The 21,362-nt window shown below is 36.6% G+C and overlaps 1 pseudogene; it reads right to left on the bottom strand.

Moving 5' to 3' along the window:
- Window positions 1–20,745, bottom strand: part of LOC149570837 (protein LAZ1 pseudogene) — a 231,769-nt pseudogene extending 211,024 nt beyond the window's left edge.
- Window positions 20,746–21,362: the final 617 nt, after the last annotated feature.

Genomic DNA, 21,362 nt, shown 5'->3' with positions numbered 1-21,362 from the left:
CTACTGTCAGTCGTATAACAATGAAAATGAGTCACTCGGTTAACACTGAATTCCTTTGGTAACCGACTTGACTCGGTTAATACTAGCATCCTTCATTGACCGACCTAACTCGGTTTACACTGGTTGTCTTTGATGGCCAATTGAACTTGGTTCCTTCTAAATTCAGCTCGGCTGATACTGGAGTCTTCTATAGTGCCCGACTGAGCTCATTTAACACTAATTGTGCTCGGTTAGAGTGTGACATTTGTGTAACATCAATGACAATATACAATTGAATAATTGATTTCAACAATTTTCGTCTCCTAATCATACCTTCCATATGATAACTTGTTATCTATGTAATTATTAATCGATGTTTGTATATTACTGATTATAATCACTGTGCTAACCATACATTGAAAAATTAATTGAATGGCTGGTTAGTTCGCTGATTACATTCATCTCTTTGGCAGCAAAAATAGATATCTGCTGGGTTGACTGGATACTTAGTCTTCCATTAATGAATTTTAGTGAATATAATTGTAGCCGAAATTGTATTGCTGAAGAAATTTAGTTCTGAAGTTATGTATTTATTTGCTATTTGACTATATCTCTTGTTTCAATAGAACAATGTGATGGAGCCCAAATTTGGGCAAATCAGAGCTTCCATTCAAGTATTTTCTCCCATTATTTTCCTAAAATTTGCCTAAGGTTATGCAACGTAGTGATACACTTATTCAGCTATATCACAATTTTATTCGGAACTTGAAACAAAGATATTGATCCTACTGGCCTCCATTTGTGAAGTAATGTTGAAGATATACTAGTCTACTGGATATGAGGCATTCAAAAAGATGAATATTTATTGTCATTAAGTGCAAATAAGAAGTGAATCATTACCATTAATATTAAAGTTAAGATATGAATTTTGAAGAACCAGTGAGACATAACTTCAGCATGGAATAACATTGACATGGAATAAACAATACAATTTGAAGAAGTATGCAAGCAATAGAGAGGATCATAATCACAAGGCCCCATAAATAATCAGCGTTGGGAATGTTAAGTAATTGCAGAATGAAACATGGAGATATAGATAGTTATCATGGCTCAGATTGAACTCCCAATCGTTCCTGTGCTTCATCAGCTTTGAAAGTAGTGGGAATTTATCTTTTCCGAAAACAAGCTCTGAGTTGCGATAATACTGATTGGCCTTTGGAGTCCACTTTCTCTTGTCTGCTATATCACCTGTAGCTGGATTATGTTCAGCAAGAGCTAAACCCAACTGTAGACACGGCCTCAAATTTTGTAGACAAATAACGTACATCACTCGGCATACACAGATACAAAGAGAGTTTGGAATAATAAAAATCATTGCAAAACTAGAATGGTTGGCAGCATACAGATCACAGTTGTCTGGAATTTTGGTCATCCATTATTATTGCCCATGTGCCTCCTTTGGAGGCTGGCGTTAAACTTTTGGATGGACTGATCAGAGTCTGAGCCTTCGAGTCTCTGTGATCAGTACCCAGGTCCAAATGATACATCCGCCAAAGACAGTGTTCTAATGGAGGTGAAAGTATCTTGAATCTCTATATGTCCACTTTATATATGCCACTTGATATGTTTTTGGAAGAACCCGACAAATGACTATGAGAAGAAGGATTTCCCTTTTAATGGAGACAGATCATTAAAAAATGATGACCAGTTTGAAAATCGACTCCCAAAACAGCAACAATAATTGTGATTGTGAAGTGCCGTAAATATGCAGAAAATGGCATATTTTTTGGGATATCTAATAACGTTTTGTGTTCCTTGGAGGTTTGGAGAAGCCCATACAAAGGAAACCCAAGATTGATTGATGAAGTCAAGCAGTGAAACACTGAATGCTGACCTATCTTGCCATCAAACCGATTACGAAGGAACAAATCAAATTCTATCCACTCCATCTACATCAGCAAAACATCGTATTTGTGGGGAGAGATTCAGTTCATTGTTCTTTCCCGATGAAAAATATACAAAGGCTCAATAATGAAAAAGTTCCACTTTCTAAATTATTTCTAAAAACTATGATCTCCCCTTAGAATTCACGGCAATCCTAAGCCGTTGGAAATTAGAGTTCCTAACTATATCAAACAATTATGTACAAGATAATTAGTTTTTTGTTTTGAAGAGTTACGATGGCTGGAAAGCCACCGTATAACATTTTATTCATTTATAAATATGAGATGTAAAACTAAGAGGGGACAACTCATATATACTTTCCAAAATTTTGCATACTTCATATGCACTTTCGATATAGTATTCTTTCAACTGGCGAAGATGGAATGTTGAACTAAGCTCATGGGTGTTGGATTATTGAATTATTATTTTTATGTGTTTCTAGAATCAAACTTCATTGGATGGATCATTTGTAATGAGTGTCTCCAGTGCAATCTTACTTCCGGCATGATTAGTAAGAAATATTTATTTTATTATATTTGCATGAAACTTTAGAGTTGAAATATTATGTTTCGTCCTTCATAATTATTTTTAAAATTCTATAAATAATTTATATGATAGATAAGTGGACAGGATCAATTATAACATTTTAATATTAGAATAGAGTGAAAACTGATTACATCAGGTTCATCATGAACTGCTCAGCATAAGCTATCAAAATATCATACTTTTAAGACTACCATATCACTACAAAACATGACTTATAGGGTAGTCAGCCCATTTGTTTCACTTTAATACACATCAAAACAGTATGAGAATTAAAGTGAATATTCAAAAAGATTTACATATTGCTGACATATTTCTGCTGATCAAAAGCTGTACATATTGCTGATTATCAAACTTAAATATGCTATTGGTTTTTATTTGGGCCCCATCCATTATTAGAATCCAGAGCTTGTAGAAAAGCCGCATCAAACAATTCATCATTCCATCCTACTAGAACAAATTCATTTGCCAGCTGAACCTTTTCACCAGAAGAAACATGTGAAGCAGATTGCTGGGTGTTAGTGGAAATGTGCAGATTCTCTTTCATTCTTTCAATTTGTTTTATGTCATTCAGGTTCATCATGTCCTTGAATTGATCAAGGTATTTGAAGGTGTTGACCTCGTCTTTATGAATAAGTAACATACCATCCCTGACCAGTCTCATAAATTGAACCATAGAGATTTCCAAAGAGAGTGAAACCTGAGACATAATGGAAAAATGTGTGAGTTTACGAGTAAACTCAGTAAGTACTCTATCCTTCTGCTGAAAAACCTCTTCATTTCTCGCTTTCCAAAGGGACCATAAAATTTCACATGTAAGAATAGACCAAAAAGAATTAAGCTTAGAGTCAAAAGATTCAACATATCTAGCTAAAATTTCACTCTAGGATAGACCTAGCTTTGAGCTTCATACGATAGGATTGCCCAAAAAGATTGACCATATCATAACAACAAAATCACATTCAAAGAAAACATGTTCAAAAGACTCAACTGCATCAAAAACTTTACAACAGCCAGAGGTAAGACCTAAAGGCTCCAAATTAGATCCTAAAGCAAGTTTTTTGAGCAACAAAAGCCATTTATAAACAAACTGTTTTGGGTTCCACTTTTGATGACTGCCACAAGTATTGAAAAAAGAAATACCATTCATAAAAGGGAGAACACAAGCCCCACCCTTGGATCACTCTTTGAAATTTTTTAGGATCAAACACAAGCATAGTGTATAACTGCTTTACTGTTACTTCTTTAAGCACTATTCCATCTTTCCACAACAGGTGTGTGAAAAAATTGTCTGAGTCAATGGCCTTGGAGAAGTTACATGTACCAAGTCCCTTGCAAATTAATGTATATGTTTTTTTCTGAGTTTGTGGGATACCATATCTAGCTCTAAGTTCATCTGTAATGTCCTCAATTTTGGCCAGTCTGTGCGGTTGATAAAGTTAGCTCTTTATGGCGACCCTCGTGAGCTGACAGGGCGTTTTGGGGGTCTTAGTTATGGATTTACTATTTTTAGTAGTTGCTATTTTTGGTAGTGCAGTGGGTGACAATGCAATTGGTCATCACTTCCGATTAATCAGGCTATAATTGCATGAGCTCTGATTTATTTATTATTCATTGAGTTGCATTATTATAATAATGACTTTAAGAGATATTTCCAAAAAAACAAGTTGGAAAGTTTCTAGTGTTGAGTTATTTTTGGAAACTTCCACGTTTTTTAAAGTGGAGTTTTATGGAAACTTTTGCCAACGAAAGCTTATAAATGAGAGCTCATTTCATTGGGAAAGACACACTTGATTATATATTTGTTTATTGTGCCTTTGTGGCTTTCTCTTGAGTTCTGAAGTTTGTGCCCTTGCTATTGTATAAGGGTTTCCAAGCTCTGAAGATTGTTTGAAGTCACTGCTGATGTATAGTGATTTCAATATATTCAGGCTATTCATTTATTCTCCCTTACTGTAATAGTTTGTGGCTGGGAGTTATTGTGTGGCAGAGAAGTATTATTGGCTGAATTGTAGAGAAAATTAAAGGAGTTCTTCATACTGAGTGATAGAAATTGTGAATTCAAAGTGCTTGAGGGACTATTGTTTTGCTTTCATTGGAGGTGTTGAATATTCAAACTGCATTTCCAATCAATACCAGGCTAGGTGGATATACCTGTGACACCTGAGATCTCAATCTCTGAAAAATGCAAGGGAATAGGCAGCGTTTGACATTTCTAAGGGTCACAGATTAAATGTCGGTTGCTGTAGCATCAAATTGGGGCATTTGGATAGCAGATCAATTAGTTTGAGATAGGATGGATGTGTGCAAGCTAGTGTGACACTAGATTGGACTGAGGTTTCAAGATTGGCTGTGTGGGAGGTCAGACCAAGTCGTGAGAGGTAGTTGGACTCATATATAATAGACGACAACTGTTGGGAGTTGTGTTGAAGCTAAATTCATTACGACTGAAGGGAATTATGTATTCCTATGGTTTGCAAATGGTGGAGGTAGCTGCAAATGGTCATTAGAGGGGGCGACTGCATCATTATCTTCATTAGAGGTTCCAATTACTGTTTAGAGTTATATTCAGATTATTGGCAGTTGTTCATCATCTCAAAATTAATAAACTGACAAAACTAGTTATTTGTTCCATTAGTGAGTAAAATTCTGGAACTTCAGTGAGCTATAATATTAGATGAATTTTCTTTGGAGTGAGTTGCATGTTATTTTAGAACTATATATTTGTCGCAAATCTCAAAGTTTGGATTATTCTGAAATCTTATAAATGATATAATTGTTTGGGAAAAGTTCAATTACATTATGTTTTTTCGGAGTAGGACTCTTGACATTGTATACAAGTTTTACTTGTCAACCGTTTAACAAAATGCCCAACACTCGGGTAGTGTGAAGAATGGGGTTTAATTTTTGCTATAAGCAAGTAAGGGCTTTTACAGTGGTATTAGAGCGGTTTCCTCCCATCCCGTGGGATAGAGAAATCGTTTTTATTTCAAATCTATTGTTGTTTGCAGAGTGACCAACATTTTAGCTTTTTCCAGCTATGGATAGATATTGGAGGCGTAGTAGTTCCGAGAGCTAGTGGAGTAGTGAGGAAGATAGCAGGAAATTAAATACCTTGAGGGAGAGTATGGAGAAACTTAAGCTTCATCAGCAGAGGTTGGCAGATAGTGTGTCAAATCCAGAGACAACTGAGAGAGCTGCGAGGTACATGGTTTTCGCCTTTAGAAGGTCGGCAAGAAGGAGGCTTGAGTTATCTCCAAAAAGTGTCCATGATGTAGATGTACCTATATTTAGTATGACACTTGCTAGTCCTATCCACACTATTGATGATGAACTTATTTCATAGGGACATGTTGTGTTAGCGGCAGTGGAGGATAGTGGCACTGAGCTTCAACAGGTTGAGGCTCCCAGAGCTATTGCTATAGTTAGTGTAGAGACAGTTGATGCTGTTGTTACTATTAATACTTCACGCTCTCTGGAGGAGGGGATTATTATTGGAGATTTGTATGTGAGCTGTCATAGTGTTGCTCTGGTTCACGAGGCAGTTGCTTCCTCATGTGGGCTGATGCATGTATGGAGTCACCTAGCTATGATGTTGGTGATTTGGATGTTACAGCGGAGTCAGTAGATGTGGGTTCATGCTCTAGCATTATTGATTCACAACCTGGTGTAGAGTCATGTGTACAGTCAGGTGACGACAGTTGAGGCTCTGTCAAGTGGTGGGGATGTAGATAGTATAGACACCTTTGATGATTTTTTTGATGATGCTATGAGATGTATTGGGTATGACACCCCTTGTCAAATATTGGATGATGACTCTAATGAGTTTTTGGATGGGTTTGAGGATCTTACTATTGAGATGGAAGTTGAGACATGCGAGGAGATTGATACTACGAGGGCTTCCATTTCTTCGGATGAGGAGTTTGTTGAGGTACATAGTAGTTGTATCTCAAATATAGAGTTGTGCGAGGATGATAGCATACGTATGAGCGATCTTGTGGTGGGCAGTTCAGATTCAATTTCCTATCATAGTGCAGTTAGTGAAACAAAGAGCTTGCATAAGAGTTAGGGGTTATAGAGGTATCATATGATTTGTCAGCTGAAGGTGAGTGATAGTGACATTTCTTCAGCTCTTGAGCATTATGATGCTATTCATCAGATGCTAGCTACCTTTGGTTGGGGTGCTCCTGTGTCAGATGAGCACGGTGATTGTAGTCTTTCCCTAGTAGAGGTTCATGTACTTCGAGAGGCTGTCAGGATCTCGAAGCATAGTTACTCTCAGTTAGTTGCTAACCAAGATTACCTTTTGGAGTGGGGTAGCAGCTATCATGAGACATTGTTAGAGAAAGACGAGGAGGTGGTGGAGCTCACCCAAGCTCGCGAGGTGACTGTGGACTCTCTTCAATGTACTCAGTGGGCTCTTCAAGAGTCACAGTCACGATTGGATGAGGTGACTGTGGAGTTGGAGCATGTTTGAACCACACCAACCCTAGATCCAGTTTAGTTGCATATTGTGGTTGGTGGTGAGTTTACTTCCATGGTTGGGGATGATGGACGTGATGATGTGGCCGACACATCCGTCCAGGATATTTGGTACAATAGGTACAAATGAGGTGAGAGTATTGTTGGAGTTGGGCCCTCATGTTGATTTGCTTTCTTCTGCTAAAAGCAAATCTATTTCTTCATCTCATACAACTGATAGTATTGGATAGTTGACAGTGCCACATTTTTAGAGGGATCAACTATGGGTTGTAGGGGAGCAGGTGGATGCTTCCACATATAATTTCTATTGCATAGATTCCTTAATGGAGTATCTATTGGAGAGTTTGGATGTGAGGGAGAATTCATACAGTGTCTGAGGATACTCTCATCCGAGGCTCTCATGCTATTCAAAGGTTGGTGGCAAAGATTGTAGAGACTTTGTCTACTATGCTTCCCCACAGGGATTTTGAGGTTGGATTTTCTGAGAGGGTTTCCCATGATCCTACCCGACCAATAGTTCGAAGTAGCCATCTTTTGATTCCTAGTTTGATGATGATGAGCCCTTGACAGAGATTGAGAGTTTTTATTAGCATTACATTGTGAGGAGTGCTTATCATTTTTTTTTTTGACACACAGGTAGCAATTTGGTTTTACATCAGTGTGGGTTGGCTCCAGTTTGATACCATCCATTATGGGATGGGTTAGCACCTTCTTTTGCAAATGGGATTAACAACTGCTTGTAGTATCTATACACTCCAAACATTTTGGCAGAGGTTGGAGTTGGTGATTCAGGTACCTGTGGCTGTTACAATCTCCACAGTGTAGTTGGGTGTGACTATCAGTTTGATGGAACTTGGGTGTGGATAGGGTTGTTATTTTAGTTGTGTTGAGTTCCGATAGGTTGTTGCCTTCATTAGCCCATTAGTTCAGTTTTCAGATGATTTTGATGTTGATGTCCATTATTTGGGTGTTAGTGCTACAGGAGTTGCTTGTACACAATAGGGATAGTACGCAGTTCTACCTTTGGGATCTAGGTGGATTGTGTGTTTATTTTGCTTTTGGATTGCTTGGGGACAAGCAATCTTAGGGAGGGAGGTCTGTAATGTCCCCGTTTTTGTCCAGTTTGTGTGGTTGATAGGGTTAGCTCATCATGGCGACCCTCGTGAGCTGACAGGGCATTTTGGGGGTCTTAGCTATGGATTTACTATTTTTAGTAAGTCTATTTTTAGTGGTTCCTATTTTTGGCATTGCAATGGGTGGCTTGGCAGGTGGTGGTCACCTGCCATTAATCAGGTTATAATTGCATGAGCTCTGATTTTTTTATTATTCATTGAGTTGCATTATTATTATAATAATGACTTTAAGAGATATTTCCAAAAAAGCAAGTTGGAAAGTTTCTAGTGTTGAGTTCTTTTTGGAAACTTCCATGTTTTCTTAAGTGGAATTTTATGGAAACTTTTGGCAACGAAAACTTATAAATGAGAGCTCATTTCATTGGGAAAGACACACTTGATTATATATTTGATTATCGTGCCTTCGTGGCTTCCTCCTGAATTTTGAAGTTTGTGCCCTTGCTGTTGTATAAGGGTTTTTGAGTTCTTAATATTGTTTGAGGTCATTGCTGATGTATAGCGATTTCAATATATTCAGGCAATTCATTTATTCTCCCTTATTGTAATAGTCTGTGGCTGGGAATTATTGTGTGGCAAAGAAGTATTACTAGCGGAGTTGTAGAGAAAATTAAAGGAGTTCTTCCTTTATATTGAGTGACGACAATTGTGAATTCAAATTGCTTGAGGGACTATTGTTTTGCTTTCATTGGAGGCATATTCAAACTGCATTTCCAATCAATAACAGGCTGGGTGGATATACTTGTGACACCTACAATCTCAATCTCTAAAAAACACAAGGACATTGGAGGCAACATTTGACATTTCTAAGGGTCACAGCTTAAATACTGGTTTCTGTAGCATCGAATTGGGGTATTTGGATAGCAGATTGATAAGTCTGAGATAGGATGGTTGTGTGCAAGCTACTGTGACATTAGACTAGATTAAGGTTTCAAGATTGGCTGTGTGGGAGATCAGACCAAGTTGTGAGAGGTAGTTGGACTCACATATAATAAACGACAGCTGCTGGGAGTTGTGTAAAGCTGAATTCATTACGACAGAAGGAAATTATGTATTCCTATGGTTTGCAAATGGTGGAGGCAGCTGCAAATGGTTATTAGAGGAAGGGCTGTATCATTATCTTCATTACAGGTTCCAATTACTATTTAGTAGATTATTGGCAAGGTTGTTCATCATCTCAAAATTAATAAACTAACAAAACTAGTTATTTGTTCCATTAGTGAATAAAATTCTGGAAATTTAGTGAGCTATAATATTTGTTGAATTTCCTTTGGAGTGAGTTGCTTGTTATTTCAAAACTATATGTTTGTCGCAAATCTCAAAGTTTGGATTATTTTGAAATCTTATAAAGATATAATTGTTTGGGAATAGTTCAATTACATTATGTTCTTTCAAAGTTGTACTCTTGACATTGTATACAAGTTTTACTTGCCAAACGCATAACAAAATGCCCAACACCCAGGTAGTGTGAAGAATGGGTTTGATTTTTGCTATAACCAGGTGAGGATTTTTACATTATCTCGAGTACCCAACCGATTATCAATCACTAAGTTACTAATTAATGAAAGTCCTAACACATTCCAGTGTTTTATTGAGCAACTTTGTGTAAGTGCCAAAGGTTTTCCATTTATGTACACCCCCCACCATATTGATCTATCTGTGATGACATAAGATGGGGAAGAGCCAACATCACCTCTAACTGGTAAGAGAATCCTTGAATGGGTCCAAGCGTTGTAGAGGGTTGTAAAAACATTAGAACCAAATACCCTAATCTTGAAATCACCAAAAAGAAAATCATAAGATGGAATGTTCATCCAACTTTTACCTTTGGAAATGATAGAGCATTGAATGTTATTTCTGATAAGAACTTTCCAAGGTTCATTTACCATAAATGGCCTTAAGAATCCACTTAGAGGCAAGAGCAATAGCATGATTTTTTAGATTCTTCAAACCCAAACCACCAAATTGCTTGGGTTTACAACACCACTGCCAATTCACACAGTGTCTCTTTTTATTTCCTATTGCATCAGACCACAGGATATCTCTCAATTTTTTTTCAATTTTGTCTTGTTGATTAGTCATTATCCAAGTAGAAGCAAACTAAAGGTGATGTGATGCCAAAACTCCATGCAAAACTTGTACTCTTCCCGCTAAAGAAAGATAGCGAGTCTGTCATTTAACATGTTTCTCCTGATTTTTATCAAAGAACCACTCCTACATGGCTTTAGTAGAAGGATTAACAACAAAAGGGATACCGAGGTATCTGACAATCTCTTTAGGGCCTTTCCATTGCCAAGACATCGACTAAACCCAATTGGGAGGAGAGTCAGACCAACCTAAAACTAAAGATTTATTAGCATCTATTTTGGCACCTGAGGCTAAACAAAAGAATTCAAGTCTATCCAAGGTGTTACGAAAATTCAGTTCCTCAAGTTCCAAGAACAGAGAATTATCATCGGCAAATTGAAAACTAAGTAGAGTATCATTGTTAGGAAGGAGGAGACCTTTCATCGGAGGACCAAGGGAGGGATCTCTAAGAAAATAGAATAAAGCATCAACAACAATCACAAAAAGGGCAGGGGCAATGGGACAACCTTGCCTAATTGATCTCCCTAGAGGAATAGGGTTGGAAAGAATGCCATTCACATCTATGACAGTTGAAGAGTCCTTGAACAGACAACTCAGGAAATCCAAAAGCTTGTAGCATCCCAATAACAAAAGGCCATTTAATTCTATCGCAGGCTTTTTCAAAATCAAGCAATACCTTAGCCACATTCTGCTTGATCTTCTTAGCCTAATGCATTGCTTCCAAATTAGTTATTAAGTTTTCCAGTATATTCCTACCTTTAATGAAACCTGTCTGTGTAACTGAGATAAATCTATTGAGCAAATTCTCAATTCTTTTAGCCAACAATATATCAATAATCTTATAGGAGATGTTCAATAATGTTATTGGCCTCCAATTTTTAACTTAAGCTCTATCACCAACCTTTGGGATCAATTTGATCATGCCTTTATTAATGTTGTTGCCTAGGGATCCTCTATTGAAAGAGTCTTCATAGAGTGCTAACAAATCACTAGAAATCCAATATATGTTAGTTTTATAGAATGCAATAGGAAGACCATCACATCCTGGTGATTTATCATTGGCTAAAGAAGTAATAGCCCATTTAATTCATCCAAAGTAATAGTTTTGCTAAATCTGTTGCTATCTTCTTCTGACACTTTTTTGGGAATCAGTTGCAAAAATTCATCAAGTGCCTCATAATTAGCATCCACCATCTCAGATGAAAGAAGCTAAGAATAATATTCAAAGAAGGCTGACTAGATTAATTTTGGATTTGATGGTTTTCCAACATTAAAATTAATGTGTTCAATGAACTCCCATTTGTTCTTTTCCTTAATAATATTGAAGAAATATTTATACCCCCTATCACCTTCCAGATTCCAATTCAATTTGGATCTAGCTCTCTGCCCTTGAATCTTATAATTTTGGATCTTCCTCAAAAATTGTTTAGTGTTAATCAAATCAGCTTCTAATTCTAGATCTTGAATTTTCATTTGGAGGTCTTTCTCAACCTGGTTAAGATTAGTTTGTGCCCTAGTTTCTTCAGCATTTAAATCCATACTTTTTTTTACCAATAATCTGAAAAATATTTTTCCAAACATCAACTAATCCTTCCCACATTTCTCTTGGTAAAACATCACCACTAACTAGTTTAGCAATATCAGTGACCTGCCTGAGGGTACTAACAATATTCTGATATTTAAGGAGAGAAAGATTAAGTTTAAATGGCTTGTTAACCTTAATCCTAGAAACTGGGATTTCATCTTGCAATCCAATCTTTGCAGAGATAGGAGAATGGTCAGAAAGAGAAGCTAGAGTATCTGTGATAGGTGAGTACCTAGGATTGGAGAAACAACAAAGAAGAGCAGAATTTGCATAAAATCTATCCAATCTACAGTAAAACCTTTGAGAACCCTTTTGATTATTGCACCAAGTATACCATATATCCTAAAATTCTGTTTTTCTATCTTCTAGAGTATCTAGAACATTAAATTTCCTCTTAAATTTATTCCAGAAGAATAATTCATTACCTTTCCAATTGAAAGAGTTACCTCTAGTTTTATCCTCCCTATGTTACACCATATTAAAGTCACCAATAAAAATCCACTTGGTGTTAGGCAAGTTGTTTGAAGCCGATTCCCACAATTCAACACAATCTCTATAGTCATTAGGTGCATAGAAGGTACACAATCTAAAGCTCTAACCATCTTACAAAATACAATCCACAAAGCCCTATGACAAGGAGAAACACCTCTATTCACTATATATTCCACCCAATTAGGCCCCACAAGAATAGTAACTGCCCCCCTTCCTCTTTCATGGTTGGAGTAGAATGCAATAGCATGATCCCAAAGCATTTTTAAAATAGTGTGGGCCTGAAAACCAACAACTTCAATTTTCTTGTAAACAAATAAAATCTTTTTGTATAAGTTTATTGCTGCATCTTTTGACAATGTATTTTTTATTATTCATCTCCAACCCTCCAACATTCCAGCTATGGACATTGATCATGTCCATGATTTTTAGGGCTGTTCTTACCATTGTTATACAATCTGTTAAAACAATTAGTGATATCTCCCTGTTTAATTTTAGAACCATTAGAATTGGTTAGTATCTGATTATCATTGCACTTTCTTTTCTTGTTTCTTTTGTTAGTGACTTCAACAAAAAGGGGACTCAGTTCTATTTATATCTGGAGAGATTTTCATCCTCGGAGAATTCGACCCATTCAACTGCATATTCTTATCAATCAAGGTGTGATTAGCATTCTTAACCATCTCTGCCCTCTCAACTAGAGAATTAAGAGCAAGTTGCTGAGCATTAAGTTTGATGGGGGTTTTAACTAAAGGCACAACATCGCTATCTTTTGGATAAATAATGGATTTTAACCGAGAAGGACCACTTGGGATGATCTTAGAACTAGGAATGGGATCATTTGTAGGAGTTGACTCTGTATCATAAAGGGGATTGACAATAGTATCAGATTCCTTTTCTAGGACAGCATCAGAAAGTTTGTTTTTATCAATTTCTATAGGCTTATCTATCCTCGGAGGGCGATCATGGGAAGGCTTTGAATAGAGATTTACCCACATTCCAAAATTTCTTTCTTAGTATTCTTTCTTGCATACTATAAGTCTTGACAAATACAACAAAAAGCCCTCTTTGAACCATTCTACAGAAAGTAACATGAATACCAAGTTTACCCATTCATCAAAAACTTGCAAGAGGTCTAAAATCCTTTATCTAAGCATGCAAAGAAAACTGAAACATGTTTTAACTGAGATTGTTCTATTTTAATAGCTCTTACCATATCCTCATTTGGCGAGAGAGAAAGGGTTTTAAGTTCATGGGGCAGGATCTTACCTTCCTCCTTTTCTCCACCGACACTAGATGCAGAGTTGCCTCTATCCCCAAGTCTATCTCCATTGGCTGTGGCTCGGTCACTTTGAATTCTATCCAAAGTGCTCCTATCAATCTTGCTAGAAAAGAAAGTAGAGGAGGGGCAAGAGGTTGAAGACTCCTCCATCACTGCCTTATATGACAATTTCTTAGGCACTTCCTTTTGCTTATCTTGGTCATGGGTGTTGTTTAAAACCTCATCAACTTTTATCATATCCTTAGACGTCTCTCCTCCACCTTCAACCATGATTGCCTTCCTTAAGTTTCTCACGAGTGATCCAGGGTGGACAGATAATGGCAGGGAAGGGAAAGATTACCAAAAAATTATTAGAGAAGCCCAAATGACAGACAAACAACACTCACGAAAGAAAAAGGAGACTCAGAGATGCACATCAACAAAAATAAAGTACCAAAAGCAGTAAAAACAATGAAAACCAAGGTACAAAAGGTTCATAAATCACAAGATGGAATGTTCATCCAACTTTTAGCTTTGGAAATGATAGAGCATTGAATGTTATTTATGATAAGAACTTTCCAAGGTTCATTACCATAAATGGCCTTAAGAATCCACTTAGAGGAAAGAGCAATAGCATGATTTTTAGATCCTTCAAACCCAAACCACCAAATTGCTTGGGTTTACAACACCACTGCCAATTCACGCAGTGTCTCTTTTTATTTCCCATTGCATCAAACCACAGGATATGTCTCAATTTTTTTTCAATTTTTTCCTATTGATTAGTCATTATCCAAGTAGAAGCAAAGTAAAGATGATGTGATGCCAAAACTCTCTGCACAACTTGTACTCTTCCCGCTAAAGAAAGTGAGTCTGTCATTTAACATGTTTCTCTTGATTTTTATCAAAGAACCTCTCCTACATGGCTTTAGTAGAAGGATTAACAACAAAAGGGATACCGAGGTATTTGACAATCTCATTAGGGCCTTTCCATTGCCAAGACATTGACTAAACCCAATTAAGAGTAGAGTTAGACCAACCTAAAACTAAGGATTTATGAGCATCTATTTTGGCACCTGAGGCTAAACAAGATAATTCAAGTCTATCCAAGGTGTTACAAAAATTCAATTCCTCAAGTTCCAAGAACAGAGAAGTATCATCGGCAAACTGAAAACTAAGTAGAGTATCATTGTTAGGGAGGAGGAGACCTTTCATAGGAGGACCAAGGGAGGGATCTCTGAGCAAATAGAATAAAGCATCAACAACAATCACAAAAAGGGCAGGGGCAATGGGACAACCTTGCCTAATTGATCTCCCGAGAGGAATAGGATTGGAAAGATTGCCATTCACATCTATGACAGTTGAAGAGTCCTTGAACAACACCTTTATCCATTTGCAAAACAACTCAGGAAATCCAAAATCTTGTAGCATCCCAATAACAAAAGGCCATTTAATTCTATCATAGGCTTTTTCAAAATCAAGCAATACCTTAGCCACATTTTGCTTGCTCTTCTTAGCCTAATGCATTGCTTCCCAATTAGTTATTAAGTTTTCCAATATATAATATTATGCCCCAAAGCTGAATTAGAAGGAAAGAAGTGGGGTGAAAGCGAATGGAATATAGAAGTTTGGAAGAGGTGGAAAGAAATGGCAAGAAGAAAGAGAATTTTCCTTAGGAAATAGAATGCCCCAAAATCAAACAACTGTTTAAGATAGAAAATTTCGATTAAGATCACGAAAGAAGATAAGGAAATGAAGATCAAACATGACCACACTTGATTAAAAGTCCACAAGAAAGATGAAGGAAAACCCTCTCAAACTCATAATGCAACCAAAAAATGCAAATTAACATGATATCTAAGAATGCAAGTTACGTGAAAATGCAAAAGTGTACTTGCAATAGAGCAATTGTAACATAGGATTTTGTGTTCATCATTCATTAGAGAATGTTAAAGAACTTATTTTCATCATTGGGCCATTATTAACAGACATTAGAAAATCATGCAATCATCACTAGTCACGAGTGCAACTATGAAGATATGAATGTTTTATATATCGGATTGGAAAGCGGAAAGATTCTAACATAAGCATAAAAAATATGAAGGTCAAGATAACTTCGATGTTGGCTTACCCAATTTAATATAGCAAAACCACGCTCGCATCAAGGCACAGATGCTAGGATGACTATAAGAATGACTATGCCAAAAACAGTCAAGGATGATGCCTCAAATCTCCTAAGTGTTTCAAGGGGACGACAAGAGACACTCTAGAGTTTGAAGACCACACCCACAAGCAGAAAGAAAATAAAAACATGCCCCATGCCTCAAGTCCTCCAGCTATGCATACCTAAGAGTCTTATTAGATAAGGACACTCAATGAAAATCAATAACAATTAGCACACAAAGAAAAGATCATGACACAGCTCAAGCAGTAAGTATTTGTGTATGAAAATTTAAGTGTGTTGTCTGGTATTGAGTTTCGAGGATAAGGATCGAATGCTTGCAAGTAGGTAAGATCACATGACAAAACTGGGTAAGGCCAAACCAATAAGTGTTGATAAACACTCGATGTTAGGGGTTGTATTAAAAAATACAGTTGATGTGGTGTTGAAAAAAACACCATTCGTAAGGTGTCCTCAAGATTAACACATCCAAGAGACCAAAGCTAACACAATTATGCTCCCTAGACAAAGACCAAGACTGATTCCAAACCAAGGCAACAAGGACAAGGCATGATGGAGAAAGGCTAAGTGTCGAGGACACGCGCTAAGAAATAGGGGTGCAAAGGCCTCAAGTAGCACTCGTTTCCAGGTTTTCACCACTTGGATTTTATTATTGTTTTCTTCTTTTTTTTATGAATTTTTGCAATTTAAAAAAATAAAATTATTTAGTTTTTTTTGGAATATATAATTTTTTTTGGAGACACATTAAAGCGCCCTATTGCTAGGTTTTCGCTAAGATGATCATTTTTTAAGGACATTTTCTGATTTTTAGAGTTTTGGACAATATATCATTTTTTTTTCAGGATCAATAAGTATGTACAAAAGATGCCCCGAGATAGAACGTGCATCATGGATAGAACATCTTTAGGTGCAAGACGTTGATAGGATCAGGGAGTTGCTCTCCCTTTGCTCTAGACAGTAAATAAACCTAACCCAAAAGTTGTAATGATGTAAGTTCCAAGCCAATTAGGTTCAAATTTGCCCTTTTGATCTCTATGTTGATTTTATTTCCTTTTTTTCATCACAAATAAAGATTTAAGTGAGGATTTTATTTATTTAATTAAAAGAGAGATTTTCTTTTAATTAAAAGGGGATTATTTTTTTTTATTAAAAGAGAGATTTTCTTTTAATTAAATGTGATTATTTTATTTAATTAAAAGAGAAGTTTTCTTTTAATTAAATAAGACTGAGGATAAAATGATCAAACCTTAGGAAATATTGAAATAATTGAATTAATTAAGATTAGATCAAAGAAAATGATTTGATAAAATACTACAGGGCATTGATTCAGGCAATTGATAAATTGATAAATGGGGGCCCATAGTCTAGGTGACCATTTTAGGGTGCATACAAGGATGATACCCACAAGATGATTCACTAAACAATAGGATCCGGTTAAGGATATTGACCCTGTTAGGAGTCTATGAAGTACATGTAGTGTCTCGAGTCCTTGTTAGAGGACTAAACCTTGTTAGAAGCCTCAACCTTGTTAGGATTTGGTAGAACAAATACAATGTATGCAAGAAGAGCCCACTCCCCTAACATGCAATAATATAATTTAGTTCTTCACAAGAGTAGGTATACATAAAATACTTGTTTATTGTTGTAACTTGCACTTCCTTTGATCATACATCAAATCTCACATCACATAAGGCTCACATATCTTTCAAGCTCTCTATACAATAGTTCACATACATATAACTTGCACATGGATCTCATATCACTTACACTTAACTGCACAATATAAGATTTTTACTTATACCTTGCACATTCATAAATTAGTGCTTAGTCGGTCTTCATGTCTTCACATGTGTTGGCTCCTGACTTAACAATTTTTTAATAACACAATGATGAGAACAAATACACCTAGGGGCAGCTAATTCCCATGTTCAATGTACCTATTTAGACACCAGGGCTAACTATAAGGCTATATACTCCTTCAAGCTCTGCAAGACCTACGCGGGTGAACCTATAGATTCTTTTTATACGGTACCAATTTTCAAAAGCATACATTTGAATCTATACAAAATAGATAAAAAGCCTAAATCTTCTATGTTTATGCAAACATTCATGGACATGAAATAGCTAATAACAGGGCTCATGAACTTGATAAACTAAGTGAAGGTAACTCTTTTCAACTCCTAAACATAAAGGGAAAAGATAATTGATTAATGATGTTGATTATCAGCAAGACCAAAGTATGAACAACAAAAACATGCAATCTCCAAGCTGATGAGTCCCCTATCCATTGGGCATAAACTAAATCAGAACATACACATGGATACCCAAAATATACTCATATACTTAGATATTTGATTTGTCCATTCACCTTCCAAATAGACATCTATCTTCAAAATGAAATTCGTACTTATCAGATCCTCTTATGATTCCTGCAATTCTGTCAATGCATATCAAACAATTTACTCAAGTCCTTGACCCAACATCAAAATATACATTGACATACAACTTCAAAACCACACTGCAACTAGACAATATGCACCTTGTACATATATTAAAAAAAACTACAAACCCACAAAGACGAGAGAAGGTTCAGATTGAAACTTTCGATAAAGCTTTGTATTCATTTCCTTGAAACTAATACATCAAATGTATGTAAAAGACTTAGATGATACACAATAGATGACTGCATCATCTAAAATGCTCAAAATGAACTATAATGTTGTTCATAACAAAGAAGAATAATGAGAACGGTGGAATCACAATCATGGAAGAAATTTCAACCAAACTAGAACCATCCTTGTGGTATCATAGTAGTGAAAAATGTCCAAGAACTGGAACCTTTACAATGAGAAAAGAAGAGAAATATATAGAGAGGAAGAAACTCCCAAATTTGATCTAATATTGCCAAGTGTCCATATGAAACTCTTCCTTCTCCTGCTGTAGAACTTCTCTCTTCAATCGACAATCAAATCTGATCACAATTGTTATAGAATGTTTGAAATATTTTCTTAAAATAATGAGAAAACCCCTCTTTCATGGAATATCAGATACGCATCAAAATGTGTAGAAGCTTTCAATTTAACTCTGTTTGTCTTCTACTACCCTCAATCATGAAAATCCTCAATTGCCTCTTGCCGGGAAAGCCCTGATCTCTATATCTGCCCCCAAAACATTTATTTCATTCTTGGTGGTCGTTTAGTGCATCTGATCTCATCTAAATCTGATTTTATTCCATCTAAAACATCAAATCCTCGTTATTGCTGAGAATGCCCTAGAATTATAAAATTGCTTATAACTTCTGCTACTGAAGACCTGTGCAAATTATAACTACAGAAATGGAAAATTCAACTTCTCCCAGTTTCGGTGGTATATTATACTCCATATTTTTGATTGAAATGGTGCCCCTAGTATGCATCTGAAAAATTTGACCCAAGGCATGAACAAGACATTTAAATTGAAAAATTGAAATGATCTATATAGTTTGAACTATATATTATGTCAACTTTATTTAAATCTTCAACTTTCATGTGAGCATACATAGTGGAGAAACATTTGATTTTACTTTTATTTTATTTTCTATCCTTATCTCTCCAATCCTCAGGCACCACTTGTCGTCCTCCCACTAGTCAAATGCCACCCGAGCGGGACCTACCTCTTCAAGCGTAAGATCTTTAGTTTCTAATTTCAATCTCTCGATCTTTCGATTTTTGTAAGATCGTAAGCCTCATTTTCTTTTCTTCCGACCATACAATCCCCGTATCATCTCAACTTTATCTTCTCAAGCTCCCTACCACCTGAAAATCTCGTCACATCTTAGCTCTAAATGTTTCTCTTTATGAACTCATGTCGACCTCCTCGTAACATCTCAACTCCCATTTCTTTCTCCTTTGGACCAGACGACCATCATATTGTCTTATGCTTCAAATCCTTTGCCTTGCGATCTTACGATATATCATAGGATCTAAAGTCTTTCTCTCTTCTCCTCCATCGTGCGCCATGTGGCACCTTCCCTTGTGCTTGATTGGTCAAAATTTTGCTGACTTTGTTGTTCAAGGAGCCACGGTGGGCCCCTCCATGCATGAGCAGTTCTTGCCTTTACGCGTGTCTCTTAAGACATTATGATGTTGAGTGTCAAGGCATTTAACTATCTCACTAAGTCATCTCATTCCCAATGTGGGATTAAAACTGTGGGTAAGTTGAGGCTATAGATTGGCCCTCTACTCTATCTACAACCGAGCCCTACATAGCTGCTTTGTGGAAGAGCAGGCGTCGTTATGAACTTGAATCGCACAGTGCCCATCTATATGTGTTGTGCCACGTGGTTCCTTTCCAAGACGTGCCATTTGGAGGAGATAGAGATGAAGGATAAAGAAGTCTGCTCAGAAATCTAGGTGTAAAATTGGACCAGACAGTACAATGCCCATGATTGACTGAAGTTGAGTACAACTACCAAGTAAGGATACCCGCAATTTACCTTGAACTCTCCTTCACAGTTTACCCCAGATGTTTCAAGAACCACTACTAAGAGCACGGAAAAAGTCTTTATTATCACATACTGAACAATACCAAATTTAACAACTTGGAAAAACCATTGTCCAAGCTTCCATGGCTTAAAAAATTTAGTGGGAAAGGATGCTTCACAAGTCCTTTTTCAGAGGAAGGTTCTAACAGAGGTGTTTTGGCATTGCCTTTTCATGAAATCAACAGTTCTTTCCTCTCCACCCAAGAAAGCTATAAGACATCTCCCAGAAAAGTACATAGAAAAAGCTTCATAGCAGTCTTGTAGGATTTTACAATCAACAAAAATCATAGGTTTCACGATTGACACAAGCTCTATGCATATAACGAAGTCTTGAACACTTGCCTTGGATTGCAGACCTTGTGCTAAAGCACCATTGGAAATGCCCAAGGAATAGAGAATTGCAATTGCAACACCCTGCCACCATGTCAAAAATACAATGGACTTGAACATAAGAAACTTTGCCCAGGGCTTAATTGGCTCCAGCTCATCCTTTGTAACTGACGACAACCTTTCATCAAACATCTGACCAGAGGTGCTAGCCATGTCATATAACACTTCACTTTTCATCCATTTGGAAGAAAATGATGATATATATGTACTACGACATCATAGTAATCAACACAATTATGACCCCCTTTTGAAATAGTCAATTTCCCAATGCTTTACCAATCTGGTGAAGTCAGTCGGGCCCCAAAGTGGGTCCGGAATTTTTTTTTTCAAATTGAAACACCCGGTCCTTCAAAACCATTGACTTGACTCCCTGAACAAACTAGGTTTGGTCTGGATAAAAAACAACTGCTAATTAATCATTTGGAACTCGTTTACCTTGTTTTTTCAAACTATGATTTACTGACAAGAAGGCCTATAGGTTGGCTTTATAAATTGACCAAAGCACCTGACTGAGTCCTAAAATTAGACATACATTTCTTTGTTCCACATTCTTATACCCAGTCAGATTTCATCTCATGACGACACTTGGGTCAAAAGATATTGACCGTCAAAGTTGCCTTCATGAAATTGCCTGCAAACAAACATGTCAAAAAATAACACAGTGCGTTTGGTTTTGGCTTCGAAAAAAGGTCAAATAGACACTTTAAGGCTTGAAAACTAAGGCATTTATTCATTGTCATAAGGAGAGTATGAATATGTGATTTGGGCTC

The sequence above is a fragment of the Cupressus sempervirens genome, chromosome 2 (assembly GCF_028749045.1).
Source record: "Cupressus sempervirens isolate cs-2001-9-10 chromosome 2, ASM2874904v1, whole genome shotgun sequence".
In the NCBI taxonomy this organism is placed as follows: Eukaryota; Viridiplantae; Streptophyta; class Pinopsida; order Cupressales; family Cupressaceae; genus Cupressus; species Cupressus sempervirens.
Note: the sequence above shows the minus strand (reverse complement) of the source record. Positions and strands in the feature narration are given on the sequence as shown.